Source organism: Ursus maritimus, unplaced genomic scaffold, assembly GCF_017311325.1.
Source record: "Ursus maritimus isolate PB19 unplaced genomic scaffold, ASM1731132v1 scaffold_20, whole genome shotgun sequence".
NCBI lineage: Eukaryota > Metazoa > Chordata > Mammalia > Carnivora > Ursidae > Ursus > Ursus maritimus.
This window is the reverse complement of record NW_024424453.1, coordinates 44,916,330-44,943,823: the sequence shown is the minus strand read 5'-3', so window position 1 is coordinate 44,943,823 and position 27,494 is coordinate 44,916,330.

The window sequence follows — 27,494 nt, the reverse complement described above, 5'->3', positions numbered from 1 at the left end:
TATAAATCTTGGCTTGGTTCTTTCTTGCTACTGTGTCATTCCACATTTCCACCAAATTTCTACCAGGATTTATTATGTGCTCTGGAAGAGCAAAGATTAAACTTTAAGTCGGAAAGTGTGCCATAAAGCTTTTCTTCAATGATCGTTGGCAGGAGTGAAGAAGAGGTGAACAAAAGACAATGGAAGGGAAAGAAATGTTTAACCACGGTAAAACACTGACTCCTGTAAATGTGTATAAAGATCGAATTCTCTTAAACTCTATGTAGAAAATTACATGTCCCAAAACACCATAACCAAAGTCAAAGGACAGGTGAAAAACTAATACATATGTTCACGTGGGCGTGTATTTGCCACTCACATCACCAGATTTCGATGAATGACTGAAAAGGAACAAATCAAAATGAAAGAATGAAATACAAGTAGCCCTTAGATTATGGGAAAATGCTCGTTTTTATTTGTAGTAAGAGAAATCTGAAACAACATTATGAGATGACATCATTCATCTTTCTCACTAATGCGTTTGATTACACCCACCTGTGGGATCAGGTACACTTATGTGTTGAAAGACACGAGTGTGAATGGTTACATCCTTTATGGAAAAAAATCTAGCAATTTTTTAAACAGTATAAATGACATACAGTTTGAACCCATGATTCTACTTCCAGAAACTCTGGTACGCTCGTATATGTGAGAAAAGACGTGTGTACAATAACTAACGGCATGTGCATTATTCACTGTTCCATCATGTGTTATCGCAGAAGATGGGTATCACTTCATGAGATCTAGAAGATTGGCTAACAAATTAGGAATGCAAAGTGTAAATAAAAGTCAATACATAGATCCACACTCTCCTTCTGAAACTGCCCCCCAAAGGGGGTGGTGTCTTCAACATACCATTGTCTATGTGAAAGTCATGAACCTTTGCCTTAGTAAAAGTTACAAAGAATGCAAAATTAGGACACTATTAAAATGAATTAAAAGCAGCTCTGTATTGAAACAGAATGATCTTGAGAAATATGCTATAAAATCCAGCAGGACACTTGTGAACAAGGGAGCCTGGATGGTGCATTTCTTAGGATCTTGCCTCCCAAGGGCACGGAGCAGGACAGAGAAGGCTGGAGAATAGCTCTACGGGGACAAGGGAAGAAAAAAAGAAAATCATCACATTATTATAAAGCATGTCTCTCACAGTGTTGTTGCCATGAGGATCAAAACTGGCAAAATGCTCTGAAAAGCACAATATGTGATGTGACTGAAACATCTATTTATTGGCCTGTAGGATCCATTCAGGGGGCAAGCTCCTCATTGGTTCCAGGTGAGACTTAATTTTCATCTATTAGTTACTTGACTGGAGACATAACTTGAAATATTTGGAGAAGGAAAAACAAGAGTTCTGAGTAAGACCATCTTCAACCAGTAAATGAGGTGCTCTCCTGTTGTTTCTTTGGGTTTAGATGGTCATAGACAAAAATCATCTGCCTTATCTCTTGACCCCAGATCAAATCTTGGGTGGGAACTTTCTCAAATGCTAGATTTACCATGGAGCATGTTTTGACCTCCCCACCAATCTGAAAGTCACGTCTTGTTTTCCTGAAATCCCCTAGCACTTTATTTTGTATTCTTTACATGTGATATCTCATCTTATACTCTGTACCTTTGTCGTGTAGGGACTGGGGGGGCCATTGCACAGAGGAAGTAAGTTCTGATCCGTTCACTTTGTGAGTTATCTTCTAAAATGGCATCACAGTGCCAGATGCTGAGTGGGTGTTATGGGCTGGCTTGTGTCCCCCTGTAATTCGTATGTTGCAACCTTAGCCCCCAGGATCTCAGGATGTGACTGTATTGGGAGATGGAGCCTTTCAGAGGTAATTAAGTTAAAATGAGGCGTTAAGGGTGGGGCCTCTCCAATCTGACTGGTGTCTTTATATGAAGAGGAAGTTAGCACACACAAGCAGACACCGGTCTGTGAGGATACGGTGAGAAGGCGGCCATCTGCAAGCCAAGGAGAGAGACCTCAGAAGAAAGTAAAGCCTGCTGACACCTTGATCTCCTGATCTCAGAGTACCAGCCTCTAGAATGATGAAAAAATAAATATCTGTTGTTCAGCCACCTGGTCTGTGTTATTTTGTTTGACAGCCCTAATACACTAATACAGTCGGTGTTCAAAGAAATAATGACTAGTAATACTCTACTGAGCTCAGCCGCCAAGTCGTACTGCATGTCTGAACTTGACTGGAACTCCATTTATTTAACTTCTGGAGAGTATGTATCTGAACAAACAGTTAAAGCTAGAGAATGTGCTTGCTGTGGAAGAGAAAGTTGGTAGAATTCATTCACAATGAGCATTCTGTAAAGGTAAGAAGGTTGAGAATTTAAGAGTTTGTGTGCCAGAATCAGATAGCCCATTGATCAAATATCAGCTCCGCTCCTCCCTGTTTTATCTACTTTGGGCAAGTTATTTTAACCTTTGATGCCCAACTTCCTCATCTATCAAATGGGCATAATAATTTTCTACCTCATGGGGTTGTTGCAAGCATTAAATTAAGTCCATGAAAAGTGCTGAGAGCAGTTCTGAGACCAGAGTAAGCACTCGAACTTTTTTTAAAAAGTTCTTATATTAGTAAAGCTAGTTTAAACTACAGTGACTGTGGCAGCCGATACAAAAAGAACAAATGAGGGGTTCCTGGGTGGCTCAGTCAGTTAAGCATTTATCCTTGGCTTAGGTCATGATTTCAGGGTCCTGGGATCAGCCCTGCCTCTGCTCCCTGCTCAGCGGGGAGTCTGCTTCTCTCTCTCCCTCTGCCCCTCCCTCCAACTTGTACTCACTTGCGCGTGCTCTCTCTCTCCCTCTCTCTCTCTCTCTCAAATAAATAAATAAATAAATAAATTAATTAATTAATTTAAAAAAAAACACAAAAAAACAAAAAGAACAAATGAATGAGCATCTGTCTTAGGTGACCATACAATTGACAAACACTGTCTCATGTTCTAACTTACATCCTCAGAATCAGAGGAGTGTGGCTTAATTCATAGCCACAGAATCAGAGCATCAACAGCTTAAGGAAGTGAGCAACAAGAAAGGAGACTTCTTGGGTGCCATTTTGCCTAAGAACAGGTGTCCTTTCACCATTGACTTCCAAAGACTATTGACAAATACGTACTCAATACTTACAAGCAGAGAGATTTGGTGTGACTTGTGGTATAAGTATCAGTTTCCAAATGACAGGCGAGCGAAGTTGCTATTGAGGTCAGATCTGCCTGTAGGAAGAATGAGGAGGATTCTGGGTCATTTCTAGAGCAACATTAACTAAATATCAGTCAGTTTTATGACGAGTCTTAACTGAAAGGCAGACAACTGGATGTGTAGGCATTCTGGGTTATTTAGGGTCCCAAATCCTGAATCCAGAGGAGGTAGGGCTGATGCGGGGAGCTGATATCATCCATCAATATCCCATGCTGGTGGAGCCTTTCCTGGGAAGAGCTAGACGGATGGAAAATAAGATGACCAGCAAGGAACTCAGACACTGGCTCATCCTAGAATTTGCATTAGTGAGCTTCTCTTTAGCTTTGCAGGTATTGGAGGGAGTGAAGAGTATCTCACTCAAAGTCATGACCCCATATCAGTCTCCTTTGTAAGGTAAAAATAACCATAACATCCCAATCACAAAATTGTTCTGTCTCATGAAATAATAAGTGTTCGGGAACTCAGAACAATGATACTGTTCTGAATATTGTTCTGAACTTCAGAATGATGCCTTTCATTTATTGAGCCCCTACTATGTGCCAGGTGCTATTTGATTTTCATAACAATTTTGCAGTGTAGACACTGTCTCTGTGTTACAGATGTGTCTCAGGAAAAGTGAGTAACTTGCCCAAGCTCTCACTGTCGGTGAGTTGCAAGGCTGGGATTTGAACCCAAGCTTGCCTGGTGAAAACACCACCCATTTTCCATACTATCACTTCAATAGTTTACTGGAAAGCTTGCACCAAGTTCATCTCCTTCATCTATTGAGTCCTGAGGAACCAGTCACTTGGTCTAAGCAGGTGGCTCATGGTTCTCAGTTCTACAAGATGAACAATAGACTCTTCACATGCTAGAGACCAGCATGGAGGGTGTAGCCACTTTTCTCTGTCCCATCAAGAGTGGCTATTTTACTGATGGCAGACATGCCTCTGTGCAGTCCAAGGACCTGGCAAAGTCTCTGCTTTGTGGCTCCAGCTGTGGGAGTGGATAGGGGTGGCCGCTCGGTGTCTCCCATCCCGCCTCTGACAGGGATGTGGTTGGGCTGTGAATCACCATTTTAACACTTACACACAGATCTATGATGTCAGAGGATATGGGAGTTTCGGTTGGAGTATGAAGGACAACAGGCTGCTAGAGTGATCAGAAGCTCTCTAAACTCTTCCAGAAAACACACTGGTTCAGGACTTCCAGCTGAAGAAGGTCATAAAAATTTGCCAACAAGAAACAAAGGGCCTGTAGCACCACTCAGATCTCTGTATTCCTTTTACCAGCCTCCATGGGGGCTGCTGCTAACAGCTCACAACTGCAGTCCTCTTCAGAGGATTGTCCTTGGGCAATTGGGGCTGCCTAGCCCAGAGGTGTCTGGGGTTTATGCCCTCACTCCCTCTGTCATCACTCAGGACATCCCTGAGCCAATGACTGACCAGGGCAAGTCTCAAAAGACTCACTCTCTCATCTCAAGGATAGGACTGACCTTGGTCTATAGTTTATCCTCTGGGGCTCCATGTGAGATGAGGATGAGGTTAAATATCACCCGAAACGACTTCTTTGCCTAGATCTTCTCCTCCCCTATCCTACTTTCTCACTTTCTGACTGGTTTCTCCTGGAAGCTCTCCTTCAGTAAATCACCTGCATAAAAATTCCCATCTCAGGGTCTGCTTCAAGGGTCTAAAGAATTGTCAGGAGCCAGATGTTAGCAGAGCAAAGTTGTAAACTGTAGAGGAGGGGCCAAAAAGCTAAAAGGAGGTGGAAAAGTGCTGTCTGAATGAGTTCCCATGACAGACCCTCTCTGGGATGTTTGCAGGATGACCCCATATGTGGTTATGGGTGGTGACAGCAGAGAGAGGTGACAGGGAGGGGGAAGAGGAGGAAACCCAAGAACCTCCTCCAGGATTCCCGAATTCTCTGAAGAATTATTCCATTCCCTAACTCCACTAGATCTATAATGTCTCTTCTACTCTCTCCACAAAGAGTTACAAACACCCAAGTCTAGGTCTTGAATCCTGTTATATTTTTCAATCTCTGAGGAGGTGGGGAGAAGGATGCATTATTAGAGTGGCCAGTTTCAAGTATGTGGGGTCTCCTGCCTTGGTACAGACATTCTCTTTTCTTTTCTACTTGAGCATGGAGGGGAACCCTTGACTGTGGCAGCCATCCAACACTGGGGCCCTCAGGATCTGCAAGATATGGATCCGCAAATCTTTAGAGACAACTAGAGACATTCGATTTCTTTATTCAACCTCAAAATATGTACTTTGTTCAAGACATTGTTCTAGACCTTGAGAAGATGAACAAGATAGACTTGAGCTCTGTCCCCATGGAGCTGGTGGTCCAGTACAGGAGACAAAGAAATAATTAGGGAAGCTCCATCCAAGGGCTATGTGCTAGAATCAGTGACCTCATGTGCTGTGGGAACTTGGAAGAGTGGCAACTTTTCAGATTTGGGGGTAAGGATAGGGACGCCTTCCCAGAAACTTGACACTGAAGCCAAGGATATGCTGGAACTACCTAGTCCAAAAAAAAAAAAAAAAAAAAAAAGTGGGGGTGTATTTTTGCATAAGGAGGAGAGAACCATCTAAACAAAGACTGGGAAGCAAGAAAGCTGGGGATTTCTTGAGGCCAGAGGAAGTTGAGAATGTTTAGAGCACAGAGGCAGAGGTCACCCTGGGCAGGTGCACAGATCATTTTGAAAGCCAAGTTAAGGAACTGGGGTTTAACAGTATGAACAATGGGTGTGCATCAATAAATTCTTAGCAAGAGCAATGCATATTACTATATGCATTTTAGAACAATCCCTGTAACTTTTTCTTGAAGTGTAAGATTAGAGGAAAGAAATAAAGTTAGAAAGTTCTTAGCCCAGTTTAGGAGGGAGAGGGAGAGGGAAAGAGAAAGAGACAGAGAGAAAGAGAGAGAAAGAATAGTGGCCTGCACTGGACTAGAGATAGTATAGAGATGAAAAGATCTTTAGAAGGTCGAATAGACAGGACTGGATGATTTGGTGTTGGAGCAGAGGGGAAGCAATGAGGTAGATCAAGAAATCAAGGCTGACTTTGTGGTTTTGGGTTTGATGGTGAGGCCATTCACCAGAATAGGAAACAAAAAATAAGAGGAGATGATGGAGGAAATGAATCCGGTTTGGGAACACTATGGCTTTGAGGTATCTGTAGAACATTCCAGAAGGCGGTTGCATTTCTGGTTCTAGAGCCTAAGAGAGAATTCTGGGTTTTACAGGGGTCCCTGGGACAAAGACCATAGCTGGTGCACAAGTTCAGGTGAGAACATCCAGGGAGAATGTAGTAGAACAAGAAGGTAAGAGGGCTTAGGACTAAAATCTGAGTTATCACTAGACCCCCACAAAAACATCTGGAGCAGCACTGTTCAGAGTCTGACGTGTTGGTGGTGGATAAGATGGTCATGGCAATGATAATGATAATGATAATGATACTAACCACTAATTGTTCTTGAATGTTTACTATTTGCTATATGCCTTATATATTTTTCTCTCATTTAAGTCTCTGACAGTTTTATGAGGTATGCATAATTATTATCCCCATGTTACAGATGAGGAATACAGATTCAGAGATTCAGAGAGGTCAAGTGACTTGCAGGAGCTCACATGGCTTGGAAAGAGCAGAGCTGGGGTCCCCATCCGGGCCTGTCTTTTCAGGGCTCTCAGTCAACATATATTCAATGGAAGTCTAAACTACAACCCCAAGACCTTCCAAATCTCAGCATGGGTTAAATCAGACTCACTTCCCTCTGGGGGTAGATTTAAGTGCTATCTGATTCTTTAAAAACTGGTAATGAGCTATTCATGCTACTGATAATAACTATTAGACTATTTGCCTGTCCAAGAGATCCCATTTCCTCACGAGTGTTGGGGACAGAGAGTCAGAGCATCACCACATTCTAGAAAAGGAGATCTAGAGGGCACCTTAGAACATTTAATCACAACCTCTTGGTCCATGATGGAGAAAGCTCAGGGTCTCAGGTCTCTCAAGCACACAAAGCAAATGGCAGAGTCTCTTAGGGCTCCGTTCATTACTACTCTATCTTTTCAGTTTCTCACAGCAGATAATACACCCCATGTGTCCTGTTCCAGAGCCCTGGAGAAATAAAAAGCCACAGGTCAAGCCAGAATGTTGCCTGGGCCCTGCTAGCCCCCATCCTGGGTACTGTCTTCCTTGCCTACCTCTGAGCATATGACACTCGCATGCAGAAAGACAGGGCATGTTTTCTGAGCCCACATGGCTGGGAACAGCACGTGCCCTGGCTTCCTGTCCCATGTGTGCTGAAGTTATTTGCTCTTATTTCTATTTCTCCTGTGAGCTGTTTGCACTTCTGTGTAAGACAGCCTGATTCGGAATCAGTTGCAGCTGCCATTTATGGGAACACTCATGACACTTCTCTGTGGGAGAGCCATCCGGGATGGACCCCAGGGACACCATGGTGCTGTCTCCCGTCAACCTTGAACAGATATGGACAGGAGCAAAGTATGTGTGTGGAGCCCGGAAAGCCTGCCCCCGCAGTCCCTCCCTGTCCCATCCAATCTGGGAGAGTGTGGCCTCCATTGGCAACCGCAGGAACACAGGACACACTGCCATTCAGGCACCAGGTCTTCCTGAATTTAAATTTCAAGTAATGTCTCAAAGTTGGGAGGAAAAGGAAGAAGGAAATGAACATTTATTGAATCGACATGGGTCACCCTGGGGCACCTCTTCGTATAAATCACTTCTTTGAATCCTCACAAGATAACTATGATATGGACATTATTGATCTCATTTTTCAAACAATAAAATAGAGGCTCAGAGAAGTTATTTGCCTGGATCAGAAGTGAGCAATGTCCCTGCCCTCCTAATCTTAATTCCTCTAAGTGGCTTCCTACATTTTGTGCACTCACCACCCTCTCACATTTGTAGGGGCTTTCGAGGTTTCAAAGCAGCACTCTTCCTATTACTGTTGTTGGATGGTACTATCTCCATTTCATAAACAAGGGAACTGAGGTTCGTAGGGATTAAAATTTTGTCTGAGAACACACCTCTTAGAAATGGAGCAGCTAGAATTGGAAATTGGATCTTCCAACAGCTTTGAAACAATCCATGCCCTGGGAAGACTCTTCACGAGTGGAATGTTCTTTCACTTGTTCCCTGATGCCTATGTGCCTAAAGAGCTCTTATTTATCCTTCATCTCAAATCATGATCATAATAAACATCTATAAAGCACTTACTATATACCAGTTGCTCTTACGTATGCTTTCACTTGTTTGCTCCCTGGAATCACCCTGCGAGATGGATACCTTCAGTGTCCCCATTTTACAGGTGAGGGATTGAGCCTGGAAAGAATCAGAACTTACCCAACGTCACACAGCTGATCAGGTGCAGTGGAACTGCTCGATATGCCAGACTCTTTATACTTCCGGTGCAGGGGTCAGATGGGGTCCTGACTATGCTGGGATGTCTGTCCTCTCTCCCCATTCCTGTTCTGCTTCCTCTGCTCTTCTTAAATAATCTCATTGCTGAAAATACGTCATTTCATTGTACTTATTTATTTGTATCTCTCTTTACCATTGGACTGTGAGCTCCCTGAGGACAAGAGCCACACCTTCCTTATGGTTTTAACTACTAGTGTCTGGCCCGTTGCCTAATGTGAAATGGCAGCATGAATGTTCCAGGCTTCTAATAGAAGGGTGCAGCACCAGGTGTCATGACTGCAATGTCATAGCTTTCCAGAATGTGTTTTCTCAAATACTGAACCAAGCCGTTGTATTGTGATAGCCTCCACCATTGTCTTAAGCTTTTTGTTCATTTATTTGCTTTCATTTAGTGGTTCCCTGCTGAGGGCATTAGGAGATGAGTGTTAATGTTTCAATTTGTTACAGCGATTGGGTCACTAATGGCTTTTCGTGGGTACAAACCAGATCACGGACCAAATGTTGTGACTGCCTCAAATTCATATGTTGAAGCCCTAATCCCCAATGTGATGATATTTGGAGATGGGGCCTTTGAGAGAGAATTAGGTTTAGATAAAGGTCAAAGGTGGAACCCCCATGATGGGATTAATGTCCTTTTAAGAAGAGACACCAAAGTTTGCTGTCATTACCTGGGGGCTGTCTACAAACCAAGAAGAGGGCTCTCACTAGCCATCGGCTCCTTGATCTTGCATCTTCTGTCCTCCAGAACTGGGAGAAATAAATGCTTATTGTTTAAGACACACAGTCTATGGTGTTTTGCTATTGTAGCCTGGCCGGACTAAGATGGGGGTTATAATCTTCCAGTGTAATGTGCAGAACAGTCCCGCATGATTGAGAACTTTTCTACCCTAAATACCAAAAGTGCTCCTTTCTAAACACTGGTCATTAGATCCATATATTTGTACCTGGGGGACAGTCCCACGGGTCAAAATATCTGGTCAAGCCCAAATTCTTTAGTGCTTATGGAAGGCTTCTGAAAAATCCCAGGTTTCTATGAGAAAGGAAAAGATGGGTAAGGGCAGCCCAAGGCAGAGACCAAAGATTCACAGCATCTTTCTTACTAAAGTTTTTTACTAGTCTCTCAAATAGGATGTAAATGCAGTTGTGCTGGGAAGCCCTGGGATTAGAGGATTGGACAGTGCTGGCTTGGGAAAGGCAACTTTTTTGGCTTCTAGAAGTTCCAGTGGTAAAGACATACCTTTGAGATAAGATCAACACATCATATTACCTGTGCCCCATGTACCTCATTAGTGTCTCAAGGATACTCATATCTTCCTAATTAGAGTTAGCCACACTTGTCTTCTTGGAGAAACTCTGGACCTCGGAGTTTTTCAAGTGCTGAAAAGGGGGTCCTTGCCATGGTAACAAAACGTCCCTGAAGTAAACAAATGGTTGAATGGAGGGAGGCGGAGTTCACACCAGAGAACATGAATGAGCCCGATGACCTCTGTCCTCTCTACACCTCTAGCCAGGTCCCCCTGGTTCTCCCAACACGGGGGACCTCACTGGACAAGGGGATACTTTGATTCACTTGGGTACCCTCATGGGCTCTAGAGCAGGAAAAGGGAGAAACTTTCCCTTTCTCAGACATGTCCCCTCCTTGTGGTGATCTAACACATTAGTAAGTGAGGATAATGGAAAAAAGTCACCAAGACGTGCCCCATAGGAGAAGTGCTTCTCACCGATAGCCTCACTGTGGTTACAATGCCAACTCCTCCACCCTCCTTTCTCATCCCCACCTCAGATTGTTTCCCATTATTTACAAATCCAAAGAGACTAAACAAAGGGGCAGAAAGCAATGGAAGCTACTTTAGAATTTCTTTCACCACGCATTCCTTGCAGAAAGTGGACAAGGTTTCCGAGATAAGAAGAGGAGAAAAGAGACCACAAATGAAAAGTTGTGTTTGATAGACAGTTCCAGATCCTGCCTACCACAGCAGCCCTCACCCTTCCTGATAAAATGTGAGCCCATTCTTTTATTTTCTCTAATACCAACAGTTGCTCAAAGTCCCCCAGCATTACATGAAGTTTATTCTGGAAATGCTGAGGTCTCCACAGAGACTTGGGGCAAAGAAACATAATTAAAGGCCTTTATCAATTTTTATATCATCTTGTCCTAGTTTTTATATAATGCTCTTGACAAAGGCAGAGAATGGCAGTAAGTAATTAGTTTCTTCTCCAGGAGAATTATGTGGGAATAGAAAATCGCACAGGAGCAAGTACATAGAGCCATCTGTCCCGTGGTCTCAGAGTCCTAAGAGCTCAGTCATTTTCTAAGAGAGGAGAGAGGCAAGTCAATACTTTTATGGGACGTCTCTGCCTTTGGAGGGGGTATGAATGAGCTAGTTTTGCCGTAAAATGGCCACATCATTTCTTGCCACCTTTTTCTGCTTCCAGCCCATATACACTTCATGTGTTTCTTGGCTTCCTTTTTCGGATGAGGTACCAACGTCCAAGTGAGCTGAGGGCGTCGTTTTAAAAGCTGCCCTTTGAGAGGGGGTGGTGACCGAGCCCACAGGAAATGAAGAAAGCTGATAGGCCGAACCTTTGAGCTCCACGCTGAGGCCCGGAATCAGGACACTTGCTCCTGAGGACAAGAACTACTTTGTAAAGAATAACCGGCATAGCCGTGGCCCAAAGGCTCTGCGCTTAAGCAAAGCCAAGCCCCGAAACTCATTTTTCCATAAACAAGGCTCAGCCTTAGACATAACTCTCCTCAGACTCTCTGATGACTTCATGTACCAGGCATGCCAAAGTGCCCGGATGTAGGACTTGATCAGCCCCATTCACTGGGGAAACCGATCTTGTCCTTTGATTTGGTATTAGCAGAAAGGTCATTTATCAAAGCTTTGCCAGGAGGTCACTGAATCCCTAATTCATATCTTAGTTCCCTGAGATCATTTTGGGGGTGACTGTCTTTCCCCACCTCCACTTGCCACAGTCACGCACACACTCTCTTCCTAAAGTATTGGGACCTCCAGCTCCCCAAGGAGGGGATGTTTCGTTGATAAAGACGGATCCAGCCCATTTGACCTCTTGGATATTTCCGCGCATAAATGGCTTGGCGTTTTTATGACTTGCTATTAAAAAAAAAAAAAAGGAAAAGACTTACTGTCTCATGGAAGTGTTTTTAATATAGAATAATTCCAATGACAAACAGCAGTAAAAAACAAGCTTATTTTCATGCCAAACATGTTTCGAGTTTGACAGGCATTTCTCGTCTGTCCGTGCTGTTTGAGAGAAAGTAGGGTGGTCAGGGGCAAAGCTAGATCAAGAAAAAAGTGCTTCATTAAATTGAAGGAGTAGGGCTGAGGCAACACAGGCAGGAGAAAACAAGACACTTCTCTAAATTTTTATAGGGCTCAGCTTTTTTTTTCGGTGGTTTCAGACAGATGGCAGAAGTTAGTTTCATCTTCCCGTCAGCTGTCAGCAACCGAGACAATTGTGAATTCCCATCTAGATGGTCCGTGAGGTTTTCTATCACTCCAGACCCCACATATCCTGTTTTCCACCTGAATTTCAACTGCCCTCTCCCATTGTTTCTACAAAATCTTGCCTTTGTCATGGTTCAATTTGTGTTCAGTTTTGATTGTCAAAGTAATTATAGGCGTCCAGTGAAGTGTACAGACCTTAAGTGTACATCTTGAGATTTTTACATATGTCCATGCACGAACAGACAGAATATTTCCAGCACCCAGGGATGTTCCTCTGCACCCCAGACATAGCCCTATCTCTGGCTATGTCATCATCTTTTTGCTTTGCCTGTTGTAGAACTCCATAGAAATGGGACCACACTGTGTGGAATCTTTCGGATCTGGCTTCGTCCATTCACCGTAACACCTGTGAGTTTCATCCAGTTCGGGGTACATAACACTAGCTTGTTCCTTTTTACTTCCATGGAGTATTCTAATTCATCAATAACCATGACTTTTGGTGGCGGGAAAAAAAAGTCACCATACCTACAAGGACATCAGACATCAGGAAAGAGTGGCACGTAAAGTACAGGGGATTTCACATCTGATGCCAACCTTCAAACACCCATTGGCTCTACCACAGATTAGCTTTTTGCCCCCAGGGAAGCTGCTTTATTTAGCTGGGCTTGCCTTTCATGGCAGGGCACATTTAATATCTGAGACGGATACCAAAGAATTAAACACCTAAATGAACAAAATGATTTTGCTATCAATAGGTGTTGATGTAGGAAATCAACAGGGCAAGGAGACAGAGCAGTGTTGGCAGGTGCTCTCCTAGATCGGGAGGCCTGGGAAGATCACACGGAGGAAGTCATATGTAAGTAAAGAGCCAGCACGTATGATTCATTTATCTAACTCTGGGGAAAAAGACTTCCAGGCAGAGGGGAACACAGGAACAAAGGCCTCTAGACAGATAAGGTTGACACATTTGAGTAACAGCCAGGAACTTCAAAGTGCCTACAGTGTAGGGAAAAGGCTGGGGTGGGGAGAGTGAATGTGGTTGAGGGTAGAGAGGTAGTCAGGGGCCAGACCCTTGGGACCTCACCCACTCACTTTCATCCGAAGCTTCCATATATGTCTTCTGAGCTTCTGCGGCAGGAGGTGGTTTAAATGACTTTTCTAAGATCATCCAGAAGAATTGAACAAGAATTCTCATCTTCTCTTTCTCTTTTTCCCATGCTACCCAACTGTCAATAATATAATTTCAACTCCATTGCCAGGGCAGGGCAAATGAGTGGGTGTGAATGATACTCGGTAGCATACACCGGAATGATTTCTGAGGCTTAAATTAGCATGGCATGCTGTTTGTAGCAGGGATAGCAAACTACAACTTGTGGGCCAGATCTAGCCTGCTGCCCGTTTTTGCAAGGTTCGGGAGCTAAAATGGTGTTTACATTTTTAAATGGTTAACAAAAATCAAATGAGGAATACTATTTTTGGACATGTAAAATTATTTGAAATTCAAGCTCGTGTCCATGGAGTTTTATTAGAATACAATTGTGCTCAGACGTTTATGTATTTTCTATGGCTGCTTTAGGTGCTATGATGGTGGGGCCGAGTAGTTGTGACAAAGATGGTATATCCCCCAAAATCTAAAATATTTACTATCTGGCCTTTTGTAGAAAGTTTCCTGACAGATCTTCTCTGTAGCATAAAATCTAGAAGTTTAGTAATTGAAACACCTGCCCACAAAATACCAAACTTTAAGTAATACAATATTTTTTAGAAATATCCAGGAGAAATATGTTGCAAAATATACTCCTAGATAACTAGGTCCTTGCCAGCAATGCATCATTATAAGCAAAAAAAGATTTTTGATTTTGGAACATTCGGTCTGCATGCTTTCTTTCCATCAGCAATTATGTAACAGGTCTAGACTCTTGTAGTTTATTAAGGCTACTACTTGTATATGACCAAAAAATGCCTATTAGTCTATCTAATATACTTATTTTCCTCTTTTCTATATCAATGGGACTTACTAAGTGGATCTAAAACGTTAAAAGGGACAAGCACGTGTGGATGATGAAGGAGAAGAAAGAGCATTAGGGACTGAATGTTTGTGCCCCCATTCTCCCCCACCCCCAAATTCCTATGTTGAAGTTCCCGCCCTAAGTAGGCAGGGCCTTCAGGAAGCAATGAGGTCATGAGGGTGAAGCCTTCATGATAGGATTGGTGTCCTTATTTTTAATTTAATTTAATTTATTTATTTGAGAGAGAGAGAGAGCATGAGATGGGGGAGGGTCAGAGGGAGCAGCAGACTCCCCACTGAGCAGGGAGCCTGATGTGTGACTCGATCCTGGGACTCCAGGGACATGACCTGAGCCGAAGGCAGATGTTTAGCTGACTGAGCCACCCAGGTGCCCAGGACTGGTGTCCTTATAAGAAAAAAAGAGACTAGACCTCTTCCTTTTTCTACCATGTGAGGATACAATGAGAAGGTGACCCATCTGCAAGCCAAGCAGAAAGCCCTCATAAGAACTCAACCTGCTGGTACTTTGATCTTGGATTTCCCAGCTTCCAGAACTATGAGAAAAAAAAAAATTCTCATCACGTAAGACATCCCGTATATGGTATTTCGTTATAGCATTCTGAGTAGAGGAAGACAGAGGGAGAGTAGGAGGAAAAAGCTAAAGAGAGACAGAACACACTCTTACCTAACTCGTTGGTAATTATTTCTAATCTTGCAAGAGAATCAAAATTTCAAGAGAATTCTCACTAATGTTGACTCTTGCATAGTGTTTATATATAGGTTTTATATAAACATGACTGTTCTAAGTCGATGCCAAATTTATGGTTTATTCTCTTACTTGTATCTGTTAAATAAAGTTCCATAAATCCTAAGAACCATCTCATATATTCCTGACAGATACCACTCCAATATGATGAAGAATATGATAAAAGAGTTCCCATCAATAGAGAAAAGAAGAAATAAACTATAATTTATCAAGAGCCTGAACTGGTCCCACCTTTATGATACACTATCTCCATAATGTTTTAATGACATTATAAGGTAGTTGACCATTATTACTCTCATTGGGCACCAAATGACCTTGAGACTTGGCTACAAGAGATAAGGGGTGCTCAAGGTCACATAGCTAGCAAATGGTGGAACTGAACTTCCAGCTCAGCTCTCTCTGGTGCTCTTTCTAGCAGTCCCTTGGTCCTCAAAAAAATCTCTTTACTCTGGGTGCCAGGGAAGAGAAGAGACTTCCTTGAAGTATGCTAGTTCAAGTGCTGCAGAGAAGAAAGACTACGAGATTTCAGACTATGGGCAAGAAATCCCCTATAACAACAACTTTATTTTAGAACTGTAGAAAGTCCCTTCTGGCCCGAACCCTAATGTGTCAGAAGAATCATCGAGTGGGAGGCCTGCGGTGGTCACTCAGCTGGAGAAGGCACGGAAGGGCCAAGCTTTTCCCCAAACTTTCTCCACTGCCCGTCCCCCCACTGCTGGTGGGTATTGCCTGTGTACTTGGGAGGCTCTGGTACAACTGAAAGTCAATGTACAAGGACTATTTTCTGATCTTCCTTGATTCATCTTCTTTAGGGAGAAGAATATAAAGAAGTGGGTCATTCCCGAAGCTCTGCAAAATCCTTTGTAAGACACTGAGAAATCTGCTTTTGATGATTCAGTTTGTCTATCTAGAGAATAAAGTGTTTCAAGTTCTTCTTGTATTTTTTTCATATTTCCCCTTAACTCCTGACCCTTGTAACACTTTTCAACTGCTTTGAATTTTTGATTGAGCACCCATGAAGTGCACGGCGTTGTACTACATACATTGCTAAAAACAGCAATGTGAATTGACAAGCAACCATTCCCGCCCCCCAAAACTGATCAAGAGTTTACAATGGAGTGAAATAATCTGACCACGGTATAAATCTCTTACCAACAACCTCTTCTTGTCCTTAAAATTGCTTGAATAATCACATGATTTTGTGTAAATGTATCTTGGGAGACACTTCATGACCAGAGCATGTGAAGGGCAAGACAAGATTCCTTCCATTAAGAAGTTTAGGTGTCTTTGTTTTACAGCAGGATAGAAGTCTATCCAGGGTATATATGTCAGCATTGGAGAAATACTGACTGGGGTTCAAATGATAGCATTTTTTACTGTGTCACTTGGGACAAGGCATTTAAGTTCTCTACGTCTCAAATACCTCTTTTAAAATGAACATATGAGAAGTAAGTAGTTTATAGAATCACCCTGAGCTGAGATGGTGTTTGATGTGTCTGGTGAGGAGGAAGTGTTGGCTCAATGTTCTCTGCAATCTCTATCTTTCCACATCTTGAACTGAGTTAATGAACTGCTTAGACAAAGCCTGTGTATTCTTCGGTGAAAGATCCATTTTGTATTTTTCCCTCCTGCCTTTCTTTTATGGAGTAACGCCTTCAAAATGGTACAAAAGAGTTTCAAGAATGCAACATTGAATGGTTACACAGGTTCCTTTACTGAAGAACCGCTCAGAGCCTTTACTATATTAATAAGCATTTATGCGTTATGAAGCAACGGGGAGAAAGTGTGCAGTGTTTTGCTGACTTAACCATAGAATTCTTTGATTTTCTTCTTTTTTTTTAAAAAGATGAAATTTATAAATTGAATATTCCAAGGAACAAACTCTGGGACAGGCTGATTTTAATAATTGCCGCAGGGAAACTTGACTCATTATTAACGGAAGAAAATAAATGTGTATCCTCTATGTACCACATATATTGAATAGTTAAAGGTAAAAAAAAAAAAGAAAATATATTAAGACCACAGTAAAATAGAAGAATAAAATCTTTGCATACCGAGAACTTCATGCACCTCGAACAAATGGAAAAGTTGCAAAGATATATATTGATGGGTTTGATTATATAAGTGCCTAAATATTTGTTAGCCCCCCCCCAAAACATCTTAAATTTAAGAGGCAAAAGTCAAACTTGAGAAACATCATTTATTTAAATAATGTAATCATTTATTAAAATAGTGAATGAAAAATGCTATACAAGTCAATGGTACCAGATACGAATTATATATAGAGATATATAGACATAAATCATATAAGAAGCAAAAAGATGGCTAATAAATCCATGAAATCCAACATTTAGAGAAGTGCAAACTAAAATAAGGACAGGATATTTTACCTATAAAATTTCGAATCAGTAGTCAATTCTCATGAAGGGTTTTTTTCTGATAGATATTTACATAAAAGGTGGAACTATTAATTGGTATCACCCTTCTAAAAGATAATTCGGTAAGATACATCAAAATAATTGCAAGTACCTTAAATATAAAAAAATGAGGACGCAGTTAAGAAAATGAAAGAACAGGGGCGCCTGGGTGGCACAGCGGTTAAGCGTCTGCCTTCGGCTCAGGGCGTGATCCCGGCGTTATGGGATCGAGCCCCACATCAGGCTCCTCCGCTAGGAGCCTGCTTCTTCCTCTCCCACTCCCCCTGCTTGTGTTCCCTCTCTCGCTGGCTGTCTCTATCTCTGTCGAATAAATAAATAAAATCTTTAAAAAAAAAAAAAGAAACTGAAAGAACATACATAAGAAATAGTATGTTGTATCCCTTAAGATATATATGAAGATGTTTAACACCTGGATAAAAGTCGTGTATAATTTTGCAGACACAATATGGGCTCAACTAAAATAGGTTTATTAATAAATATAACCGAAAAGAAATAGACGCAAGTGTTAAGCTTGATCATCTCCTGATTGGTGGAATTATGAGTGTTTTGTTGTTGTTGTTGTTTGCTTTCTTTCTTAAACTTTCTTGTACTTTTTAAAAGGCAAAAAAAAAAAAAAACCAACAAACTTCTAGAAAAATGTATTGACAGATCAGATTGGCATTTCTGACACTGATTACTTCTGTGATGGTAGTAAAGGAAGCAGGGTCTCCCACACCCTCCACAAAGGCCTGCTAGTCCATTTACATATATATTGCACTGTTTGATAAGGCAAATAAAGTATTGTCTCCAAGCTTAACTAGTCAGCTGACAAATTTTTATCTTGGGTTGTGAGAGCGATCTAGAAAGGGGAGTGAAGGAGAGAGACAAGAAAAGGAAAGCAGAGGTTCTGGGCATCCCAAGAGGGTTCCCATTGAGGTTGGAAGAGGTGGTGAGCAAGTGTGCTCTAAATCCCAAGAACTGTCCTAACACTCTTATGATGAAAATCATCTGCAATAATTCTTTCTAGCAAAATAGGGACTAGCCGAAGTCACAAGGTACTGAGGCACTTTGGGTTATGCTGATGAACTTTACAAACAATGAATGTAAAACTGTAGTGATAACCCCATAATAATCCCATGATACCAAATGCCTACTCTCTTAAGAGGTTTCTACTCTGGATTCTATATAAAGCATGGACGTTTGCAAACATTTATTGACTTCCTTTGATGGGTACAGGGCATGAAGGGAGACACCAAAAAACCCATCCTTATAGTGTTTCAAAGTTTTGGTTTTGTTTGTTTGTTTTCATTTTTGTGTGTTGTTTTGCAATGCATATGCCAAGACCTGCACTTGTCATTATAAAAAGTACTTCCCTATAAGAAGAATTATAGGGTAAATTGAGTCATAAAATAGGCAACATGTCAGTCATTTTCTTAGCTCTTCTGTCTCCTGGATGTAGAAAGGGATGGAATGGCTCTACAGCAGCTCAGTACCTCTGGGGTTTCTTCACAGTGTGTTTCTCTGCTCCTGGGTTCTCACCAGGCTAAGACACTTCTGGTGGATGTTTACCTACTGTCTCTCCTGTTCATAAGCCACTCTCCTCTCTGAGAACTACCTCGTTACCTACAGGCATGCACCACGGCCGGTGGCCATGATTATACTTTCTGTCCCCAGCCCTCTCTCATCACTTACGGGGGGGCAGGGCTGGTGTGTGTGTGTGTGTCCGTGTGTGTGTGTGTGTGTGTGTGTGTGTGTCTGACCCAAAGGAAGCCAGTGAAAATCTCTCTCCTGGGAAACTGAAACTCAGACCTAAAGACAGGGAATCTATTGCTACACGCAGCTGCAAGAGTAACAGGGGATAGAAACAGTAACAGAAAACAGAACAGGAACAGAGATGCTATGAGGACACAGGGACAAGAAAGTAGACAATGCCAATTTGCAGGCAGTAGAATGGAATTCTGAAAGGAAAATGACAGACAGGACACAATTCCTGGAGTTTCGCAGCATTTTCTCTCCTAATTTCAGTTTCTCCTTTAAACCTTTATGTGGGATAGGCCGGTGATGGGTATTAAGGAGGGCACGTATTGCATGGTGCACTGGGTGTTAGACGCAAGTGATGAATCATGGAACTTTACATCAAAAACTAAGGATGTCCTGTATGGTGACTAACATAATATAATAAAAACTTATTATAAAAAAAAAAAAAAACACCTCGATGTGTTCTGACAGGTTCAGTGAAGCACCGCTGTATATTTTAAAAAATTTAATCCTGCCCTCCCCCCACCCCTTTTTATTTTTTATTAAGGGAGTTTAAGTTGACTTCAGTTATTTAAAAGCCAGGAGACTTAACTAATATAAACTTTTACCAAAGGTAAATATTTCATTTGTCTTATCTCCTGCAGTCTTCCCCGATAAACCTGTCCTCCTTCGGGGCCGCTTCCCTTGATTAACTTAAACTTGAACTGTATTTACATCATTTATATAATGTTCTCGTATCAGATTGTTTGAGCTCCTCTGGAGTAGTTACGGTCTATTGTGTAAACACAGCATCGATGTGATTTATACAACTTTCATTATTTACCCAACAGACTGCGTAACTGCCCCAAATGAACCGTTAGGACTGTCATGTGGTGTAAATCCATCTTCAGGCACTTGTGAAAGCATGACTCACTGTACTCCTTTGTGTAAGGGAATTTATGAAATGCGCATGATCCATTCAATGAGCTCTAAGTCTGCCTGGTGAGGTTTAAAGCTAAATTAATCCACCGGAAAAAAAAAATGACACGTATGGATAAAGAAGACATAATTCCTTATACCAGCTGAAGCTAGCACCCCTACACGAAGGAAAACTGAATCCACAAATGTTAGTGCCTAGTCCACCTAAAACCAATTTGCAGGGATGCATTCATGTTCATTCTACTCAAAAGATCTTGTTTATCTGTTTTCTTCATGTGACTAAAAACTAGGGCCATGTTGGTTTTGCTTACGATTTTATCTGAGCCCTTAGCACAGGACCTAGCACAGACAGATGCTCAATACACTTTGCTGAACAAATGTGTGATTACACCCATCTCGATGATCTCATTCAGTTCTAGCAACAGCCCCATTTTACAGATGAACAACTGTGACTCAGGGACGGTAAGTCATTTCTTCAAAGTTGCATAAACTTGCAAGTGGTAAAACTGGAATCCTGTCTCTCCTCCCCCCAAACTTAGTTATTTCAATTATGTCAAAAAGCACACAAAAAATGCAGAGATAATAAAACATTCCTGCAATAACCAGCATAAAACAAAAATCATGGATTCCAAAGAATTCAAAAACAAGCAAGTAGAGCAGTCCAGGCTGGAAGTCAAGAGACCTGTGTTTCCTTCAAGTTGCTGCACTCATAGGCTAAATCACTTCATTTTTCTCATCTTTCCTTCCTGGTGTCCCAATTCCTTTTCTAAAAAGTGCAGTTTGGATACTCTTGTTTCAGTTGTCCTTATTCTCNTTCCCTTGGTCAGCACCGGAGAATGAGTGCCTCATTCGGTGTTCCTCCCGGGACACCTAGCTTGCCTCACCCCCATCCTGGCCCTGGAAGCCCAGTAATACCCTATCACTACTTTCCACTGGGTAAGTCAGTCACTAACGATGTTCATAAGAGGCCCTAGACCCACCTCTCCAAGGAGGCTGAGAATTAGAAGGAATATATTCTCATTAGTGAAATTGTAGAGGTCTTACATTAATACCAGGGTGGATATGTGGGCTTGTTCTCTCTTTTCCTCTCTCTTTCCTTTTTTCTTTCTCAATTTTGCTGCATGTGGAAAACTCCCAGGCCTTTGATATCATATCAGGTAGATACCCTGCGGGGTGCCCTTGAGGGGACCCTGGTAAGAACAGTAATACCATCTCTCTTCTCAGGTGACATTAGCAGATGTGACCATTTATTTTAAAGATTTTGTTTATTTATTTGAGAGAGAGAGAGAGAGATAGTGAGAGCACAAGCAGAAGGAGCAGCAGGGGGAGAGGAAGAAGCAGACTCCCCGTTGAGCAGGGAGCCTGATGCGGGGCTTGATCCCAGGACGCTGGGATCATGACCTGAGCCAAAGGCAGATGCTTAACCGACTGAGCCACCCAGGCGCCCCCAGATGTGACCATTGTTTACCCTCTGAAGGAATGCTGCTCTGATGAGTGTTGCCACCCTTAATTTGGCTTCAGTATCCTCTCAAGCAATGTTGACATAGGCTTTGGTACATATCGTCTTCTTTCAACAATAAAAGTGTGTCACAGCCACACTTCGGGCAAGTTTGGGCCTGTGGCATGCAGAGGACATAGCCCCATGGTAAACTTCTTTTGTTCTAGGATCCACCCAGATCTGGGGAGAGCATAGCCGGCGGATTGCTCATAGCCCCTCGGTACAAGAGCAGGGGAAACCCCCAGCTACCGGAGACTGAGGGACTTTGTGGCTTAAGTTGGGTTGGGTTGAACTCAAAGCCCCACTTGGGACTCACAAGAAAAGTCTCCCGAGCTTTTGAATTGCCCTCTAGAGAGCCTTAAGATAGTCAAGTGGGACAACTCTGGGTGGGAAAATCTGGGGACAGACCCGATGGTTTTTCGCTCCCGGCAGATCCGGGAGGCTCCCTTATTAACTATCAGTCACGTGGATTTCAAGACTGAAAATTCAGCTGATGTGCTGTCTCTTCAAGTCAACTATCAGGAGACTCAGCAGTTATTGAGGGGTGTGAGTGATTTTTAGAGGAATCCAAACATTGGGTAATTGTGTATTTAGGAAAAAGAACAATAATAAAAAAAAGTAAGGTAGATTAAATTGGGGGAAAAAAAAAAGGAAACAACCGAGCAAAAAAATAACAGCAGGAAAACAAATCCTACACAAAGAGGATCAGAAAAGAAACAGAATTAAAGCCCCTGAATGGCATTTGAGTAATGGTGAAAGACCGAACCAACGCATTGCCTTGTCCTTAAAATTCACGGAAATAGCAGAGAATGATGAATAACAGACATGCAATGAGGGAAACAAAAATCTCTTCATTTCCATGCTTTCCAGAGTTTAACCGAAATAAGTCCCCGTTCCTATTTGAATGTGGCCTCGCTGGGCTTTGAAATCGGAAAACAATCCTCGCATGTGGAATTGGAGGCTCACTAGCTAGCATTTAAAAACAGGAAATGAAAATGAGTGACAAACCAGAACACTGGAGGAGAGAGAAAAAGAAATATCGCCTCCCTAGCCTTCTGCTCCTTCGCCGTCCAGTCCGTCCCACAGGCAGAGTGGAAATTGCTTTGCTCGTGCCGGCGTCGCGTTTTCGCCGTAAGTTATTGAAAAGGCAAATCAAGGTTTTTAGATCCTTGTAATTACAAAGCTAAAAAGCAATTGGAAAAATATATTCAGCACCTTCAGAGCATTTGATGTGACTTCCCGGTGACACTTAGAGCGGGGGCACGCTGTTGTGGGAGGATTTCTCTGTGCAGTTCCACAGCCCTTTCTAAAAGAAAAAGAATTCTTAGCACCGTTTTCCCATTAAGTGAATTCAGTTAATTAGCTTCACAAACAGAGCCCATGCATTATTCAGCAGCAGACACTCATCAAAATTGTCTTTCCGCAGCCAGCCCTTCTCCTCACCTCTCAGTGAGCCGGGGCCAGGCTCCTTCCTTGAGGATAAGCATTTGAGACCGCACTGACATGGGGGTTTGGGTGGAAGACCAGGACATCTGAGCCATATTGGAGTACGTGTGGATCGGGGGTGGGTGAGCGCATGAACTAGGGAAAAGAATCTGAATGAGCTCATGATTTGAAAAAGAAAAAAAATGCTGCGGTTCACTTGTGGCCTCTCTGGCATGTGTGTCCTGGAGAGATTTCCCTGCCTCATCAGATTCGTTGAGATCCGGTAACCCTGGTTCATGGTTGTATCACAGTTGGGCTGAGCAACTGGCCGCACACATGCCTGGGGAATAGATTCTCTAACCACTCCCCGGGAGCACCACATGTAGCCGGGGAGGCAAGCCCGGCAAGAATCTCAAGACAGAGTCTCCGGTTCACCCGGAGACTCTATTCTAGGAAAAAAGAGAGTAACTCAAGCCACCCATCTGGATTTTTGGATGCAGCTGACCATATGGCACAAGAGATTCTAGGAATGTTTAAGCTTGTCCAGTGTGTTCTCTTGGTAATGAGGAAACAGTCTAAGAGATGTCAAGTAGTTGTGCAAGATCCCCCAGTTGGCCGGTGGCAGAGCCCCGAAACCCCTGTTGCTTGATTACTCCCGTCAGCCTCAGGACAGCCTTGAAAATCAGCTTCCCTGCCATCTTCTGTCTAGCGATTTCTTATTCTCTGTTCTCATTGAGAGGCTAGTGGCTTCTGTAGACGGTCAGCTTGGGTTTGAATCCAGCTTCTGTCACTTACCTGCTCTGGGATTTGGGGCAAGTTATTTAACTCATCTGGGCCTAAGTTTTCTCTCCCGTAGAAAGAATTCTTATGAAGATGTGGATGACTTAGTGTCTGTAACATGACCTAGCTCTCCTGCTACCCTCTCCTCACTTCCCTACTCTAAGGAACAGGTTTCATCCGTCTGTGAGAGACATGGGGACAGTGATTCATCAGGCTGATGGCCCCTAAAGTACAAGTAAGGCTAATACACTATAGTCTTGAGGTGGACAATTGTTGTCTTGTCTACCTAGCATTCTCCCCATCTTCTCAGAATAGAACACCCCCTTCCTTGGTCCATTATTTCTTTACTTATTCCACTCATGTGGTCACCGAGTTAGTCTCTCTGTTCTTAGATGCCTCGGTCCCACGGGCCACAATTAGTTTGTCCAGTAGTGGGCACCCAAACCAAATTGAGCAAATAGGTCATTCAGCTGGATTTTTCCAACAGTAACTGAGGGAGAAGAAAGTTTCTCATTTTTAGTGATGAAGCTGGGGAACAGGAGACAGAGAAGTCTGACATTTGCCGTGTGGAAGGAGCAGGTGTCCAATGACAGACAGTGAAACCATCAGAGTAAGAAGCAGAGACCAGCTGGAGAAAGTCTTCGCAACATCTAAGTTCCTAGATTTAGCTTTTCCCGAAGACTGACTTCATTTCTACCTTTGATATGTTTGGCTTTTTCACTTTTTTCCCCCCCTATTTTGATTGGGTGAGATACCCCAGGATCCAGTATCCATCCATCGAATGGTGCCTTTACCTAAGTGCTTCTGTGCTGTAGGTATGTGTCAGGGTATGTCACCTTTCTTGCATGGTTGACTTAAGGAATAAATACTATCTCTAAGGCCCCTGATTCCTAGTGGGTACATGTGTTTTATCTTCACATGCGTTTCAATACAAGATCTGCCATTTGTTAGATGTCATGCATGTCAATCTTCGTGGGGATCATTTATCTGTAAGATGGCAGTGATAATAACTCCGTCATAGTGCAGTTATTAGTATTAAGTACATAATACTTGGTATGTGAGAGTGCATTCATTGTACATTAAGATGCTAGGCAAGGATATGATAGGCATGACCATTGTCATACTACATTGAACCTTCCACAATCCCGAGTCTAATTTAAGGAAATCTTCACATCATGCTCCCCCTTTATGATTTTCATATGGATTGCTAATATGTAGCGTAATTGAAAAATTGCAATATAAATGCCACCAATTTGTATTTCTTCAGTAAACCTTCAGCTAGAACTCTAAAGCAGCTTAAATACAGAAGCAAAAGCAGCTAAGGATCCTGCCAGTTTGGGAATCCCCTCTTGCCAGACGTGAATGTACTTGACACACGCTCGACAAGTCATCTGAACAATTATTAAGTCACTGGCAATGATTCTAGAAGGAAAATCTCCAAGCCTTCTGGGTTGTGCATTTCATGTCTTTGTCCTTGGTTTTGTTTGGGAGTGAGATTTGAGAATCCACTGGGGCTGAGAATCCAGGCATCTCATTTCGGGTCATCAGGAGGGAAGAGTAAGGCAGACGATTAATTCAGTGTTCATAATCAGTGATTTAAACAGAACAGACAGTCTGTCATTTTTTTTTAAGTGAGGGTTTCTAGCAATGTATTAGGCAAAAGAAATATGAATCGCCAACTAAGAGAAATGGACGAAAGAAGGATTTCATCCTTGCATTTTTCTTATTCGAAGCTTATGACAATTGGTCATGTTTATTGAACACCAACTATGCCGCAGAAGATTTAGAGAGAGGATAGCCTTCAAGACACTAGTGTTTTTACTCCACAAATGGAGAGACTGAGCTGCTGCAATGCGACGTGACCGACTTGAGTCTAGGGCTGTCTGGGTCCAAACCACTGCTTTCCCACCGTGCTCGAAAGACAGGACCTGTTAGAGGTGAGTTGGGGGGGAAAGGGGTGCTGTGGGTTATGATAAACCATGTGTCTGAATCACATATTTATTCCATGGCAAACAACTTTTCCAAACCACGCAATGGGTGCCCATCGTTTCTGAGTCTTGCCCACGATAGAATGCTATCTCCTCACACAGTGCATTCTTGAGCTTACGAAGGGACTTCTCTAGATGTTTCCCCAATCAGGAAGTGTGAAAAAGTCCAAATGTGTATAAGGCATTTAAGGAATCTGCCAGGTTATAGGAGGAATGGAAGAGTTTATCTGCCAAAGAGATAGAGCAGTTGATGACATTCTTTTCCTTTTTTTTTTTTTTTAAGTGTATCTATTTGTGTAATCTCTACACAACGCGGGGCTCGAACTCATGACCCTGAGACTGAGAGGCATGTGCACTTCTGACTGAGCCAGCCTGGTGCCCCTCTGAGGTGATTTCTAGAGATGAAAACGATTTCATCTGTATTAAGTCAATAAAACAAAAAAAAAACCAAAACAAACAAAAAAAGCCAAACACCTCTAAATTTCTCTCTGGTAAAAAAACAAACAAACAAACAAACAAACAAAAAACCTTTTACATAGAAATTGAACAGCTGCTGTTCTAATCATTACTACTACCATTGTGATTATTATGACTATGCATTAAAAGTACCATCACTAAGGCCTCATATAAAAGCCCCCCTTGTGAGAAGGGCTCCGGAAGGCTGAATTGTCATTTATTTTCCCATTCCTCACATGCACAGCAGTTTCTACCACAAGACGCCTCCCAGCACTAAATTCCTGTTCTTAAGAGAATGGCTTCCCCTCCGCTCGCCTCTCCCTGACACACTAGCTCAAATAGTACCGCACTTCTGCCTGAAATGCCCGGATTAGTGGTTCAGTCGGCTCCAGGACGTGGTCCTCTTCCTACAGCCTTCCTTGGAAATGGCGGTATCTCCACCTCACGTCCCACCTCAGGCACCTGTGGATGAATTTCTGTATCAGCACATATTCTTTTTTTCTTTTTAGGATTTATTTATTTATTTGAGAGAGAGAGAGAGAGAGAGAATGTGCATGGGGTAGGGGGGCAGAGGGAGAGGGAGAATCTCTAGCAGACTCCCCGTTGAGTGGGGAGCCCAACATGGGCTTGATCTCATGACCCTGAGATCATGGCCTGAGCTGAAATCAAGAGCTGGACACTTAACCGACTGAGTCACCCAGGTGTCCCTCAGCATATATTCTTTGTCCCTATTTCAGGTATTTATAATTTTTGCTTTGTAATCTGGGTGATTTTATTTTTAAGTCTTATCTCTCCTAAACATAAGTTACTTCACGGCAGAGAAACCACTGGGCTTCTTTTCCTTTTTAGCCATAATCTTGAAGGGGCATACAGCTGAAACAGATTTCCTTTTCTAGGTCCTGGGGCCTTTATTCATCACATATTTACCAGGCACTTTGCTGGAACTGAGTGTGCAGTGGTGTCTCTTCTTTCACGTGGTTTTCTTCCGTAAACAAGGGAATAAGGGATGAGATAAGAAAATCTCATACAATATCGAGAGAAAGGAATATGATTGAAAACCAGCCCTGTGAGGACCCTGGGACAAGAGAACCCCAAGCTGAGGGACCAGCAAGCACAAAGCCCTAATGTGATATCCAAGGTGCCATGTCCTTTCTCCGCAGTGTGGGGTGCAAAAGCCCAGGAATAGGAGACTTAGTGGATGAAGTTCTCCTTTATAGGGAAAAATAGAAGTCGGGGGTGGGGGACCAGGATTAGAGGAATTGGGTCTTGAATAAAAACATGAAAACTCTCCTAGGTATTTTATATTCACTAAAATGATACAGCAAAGCATT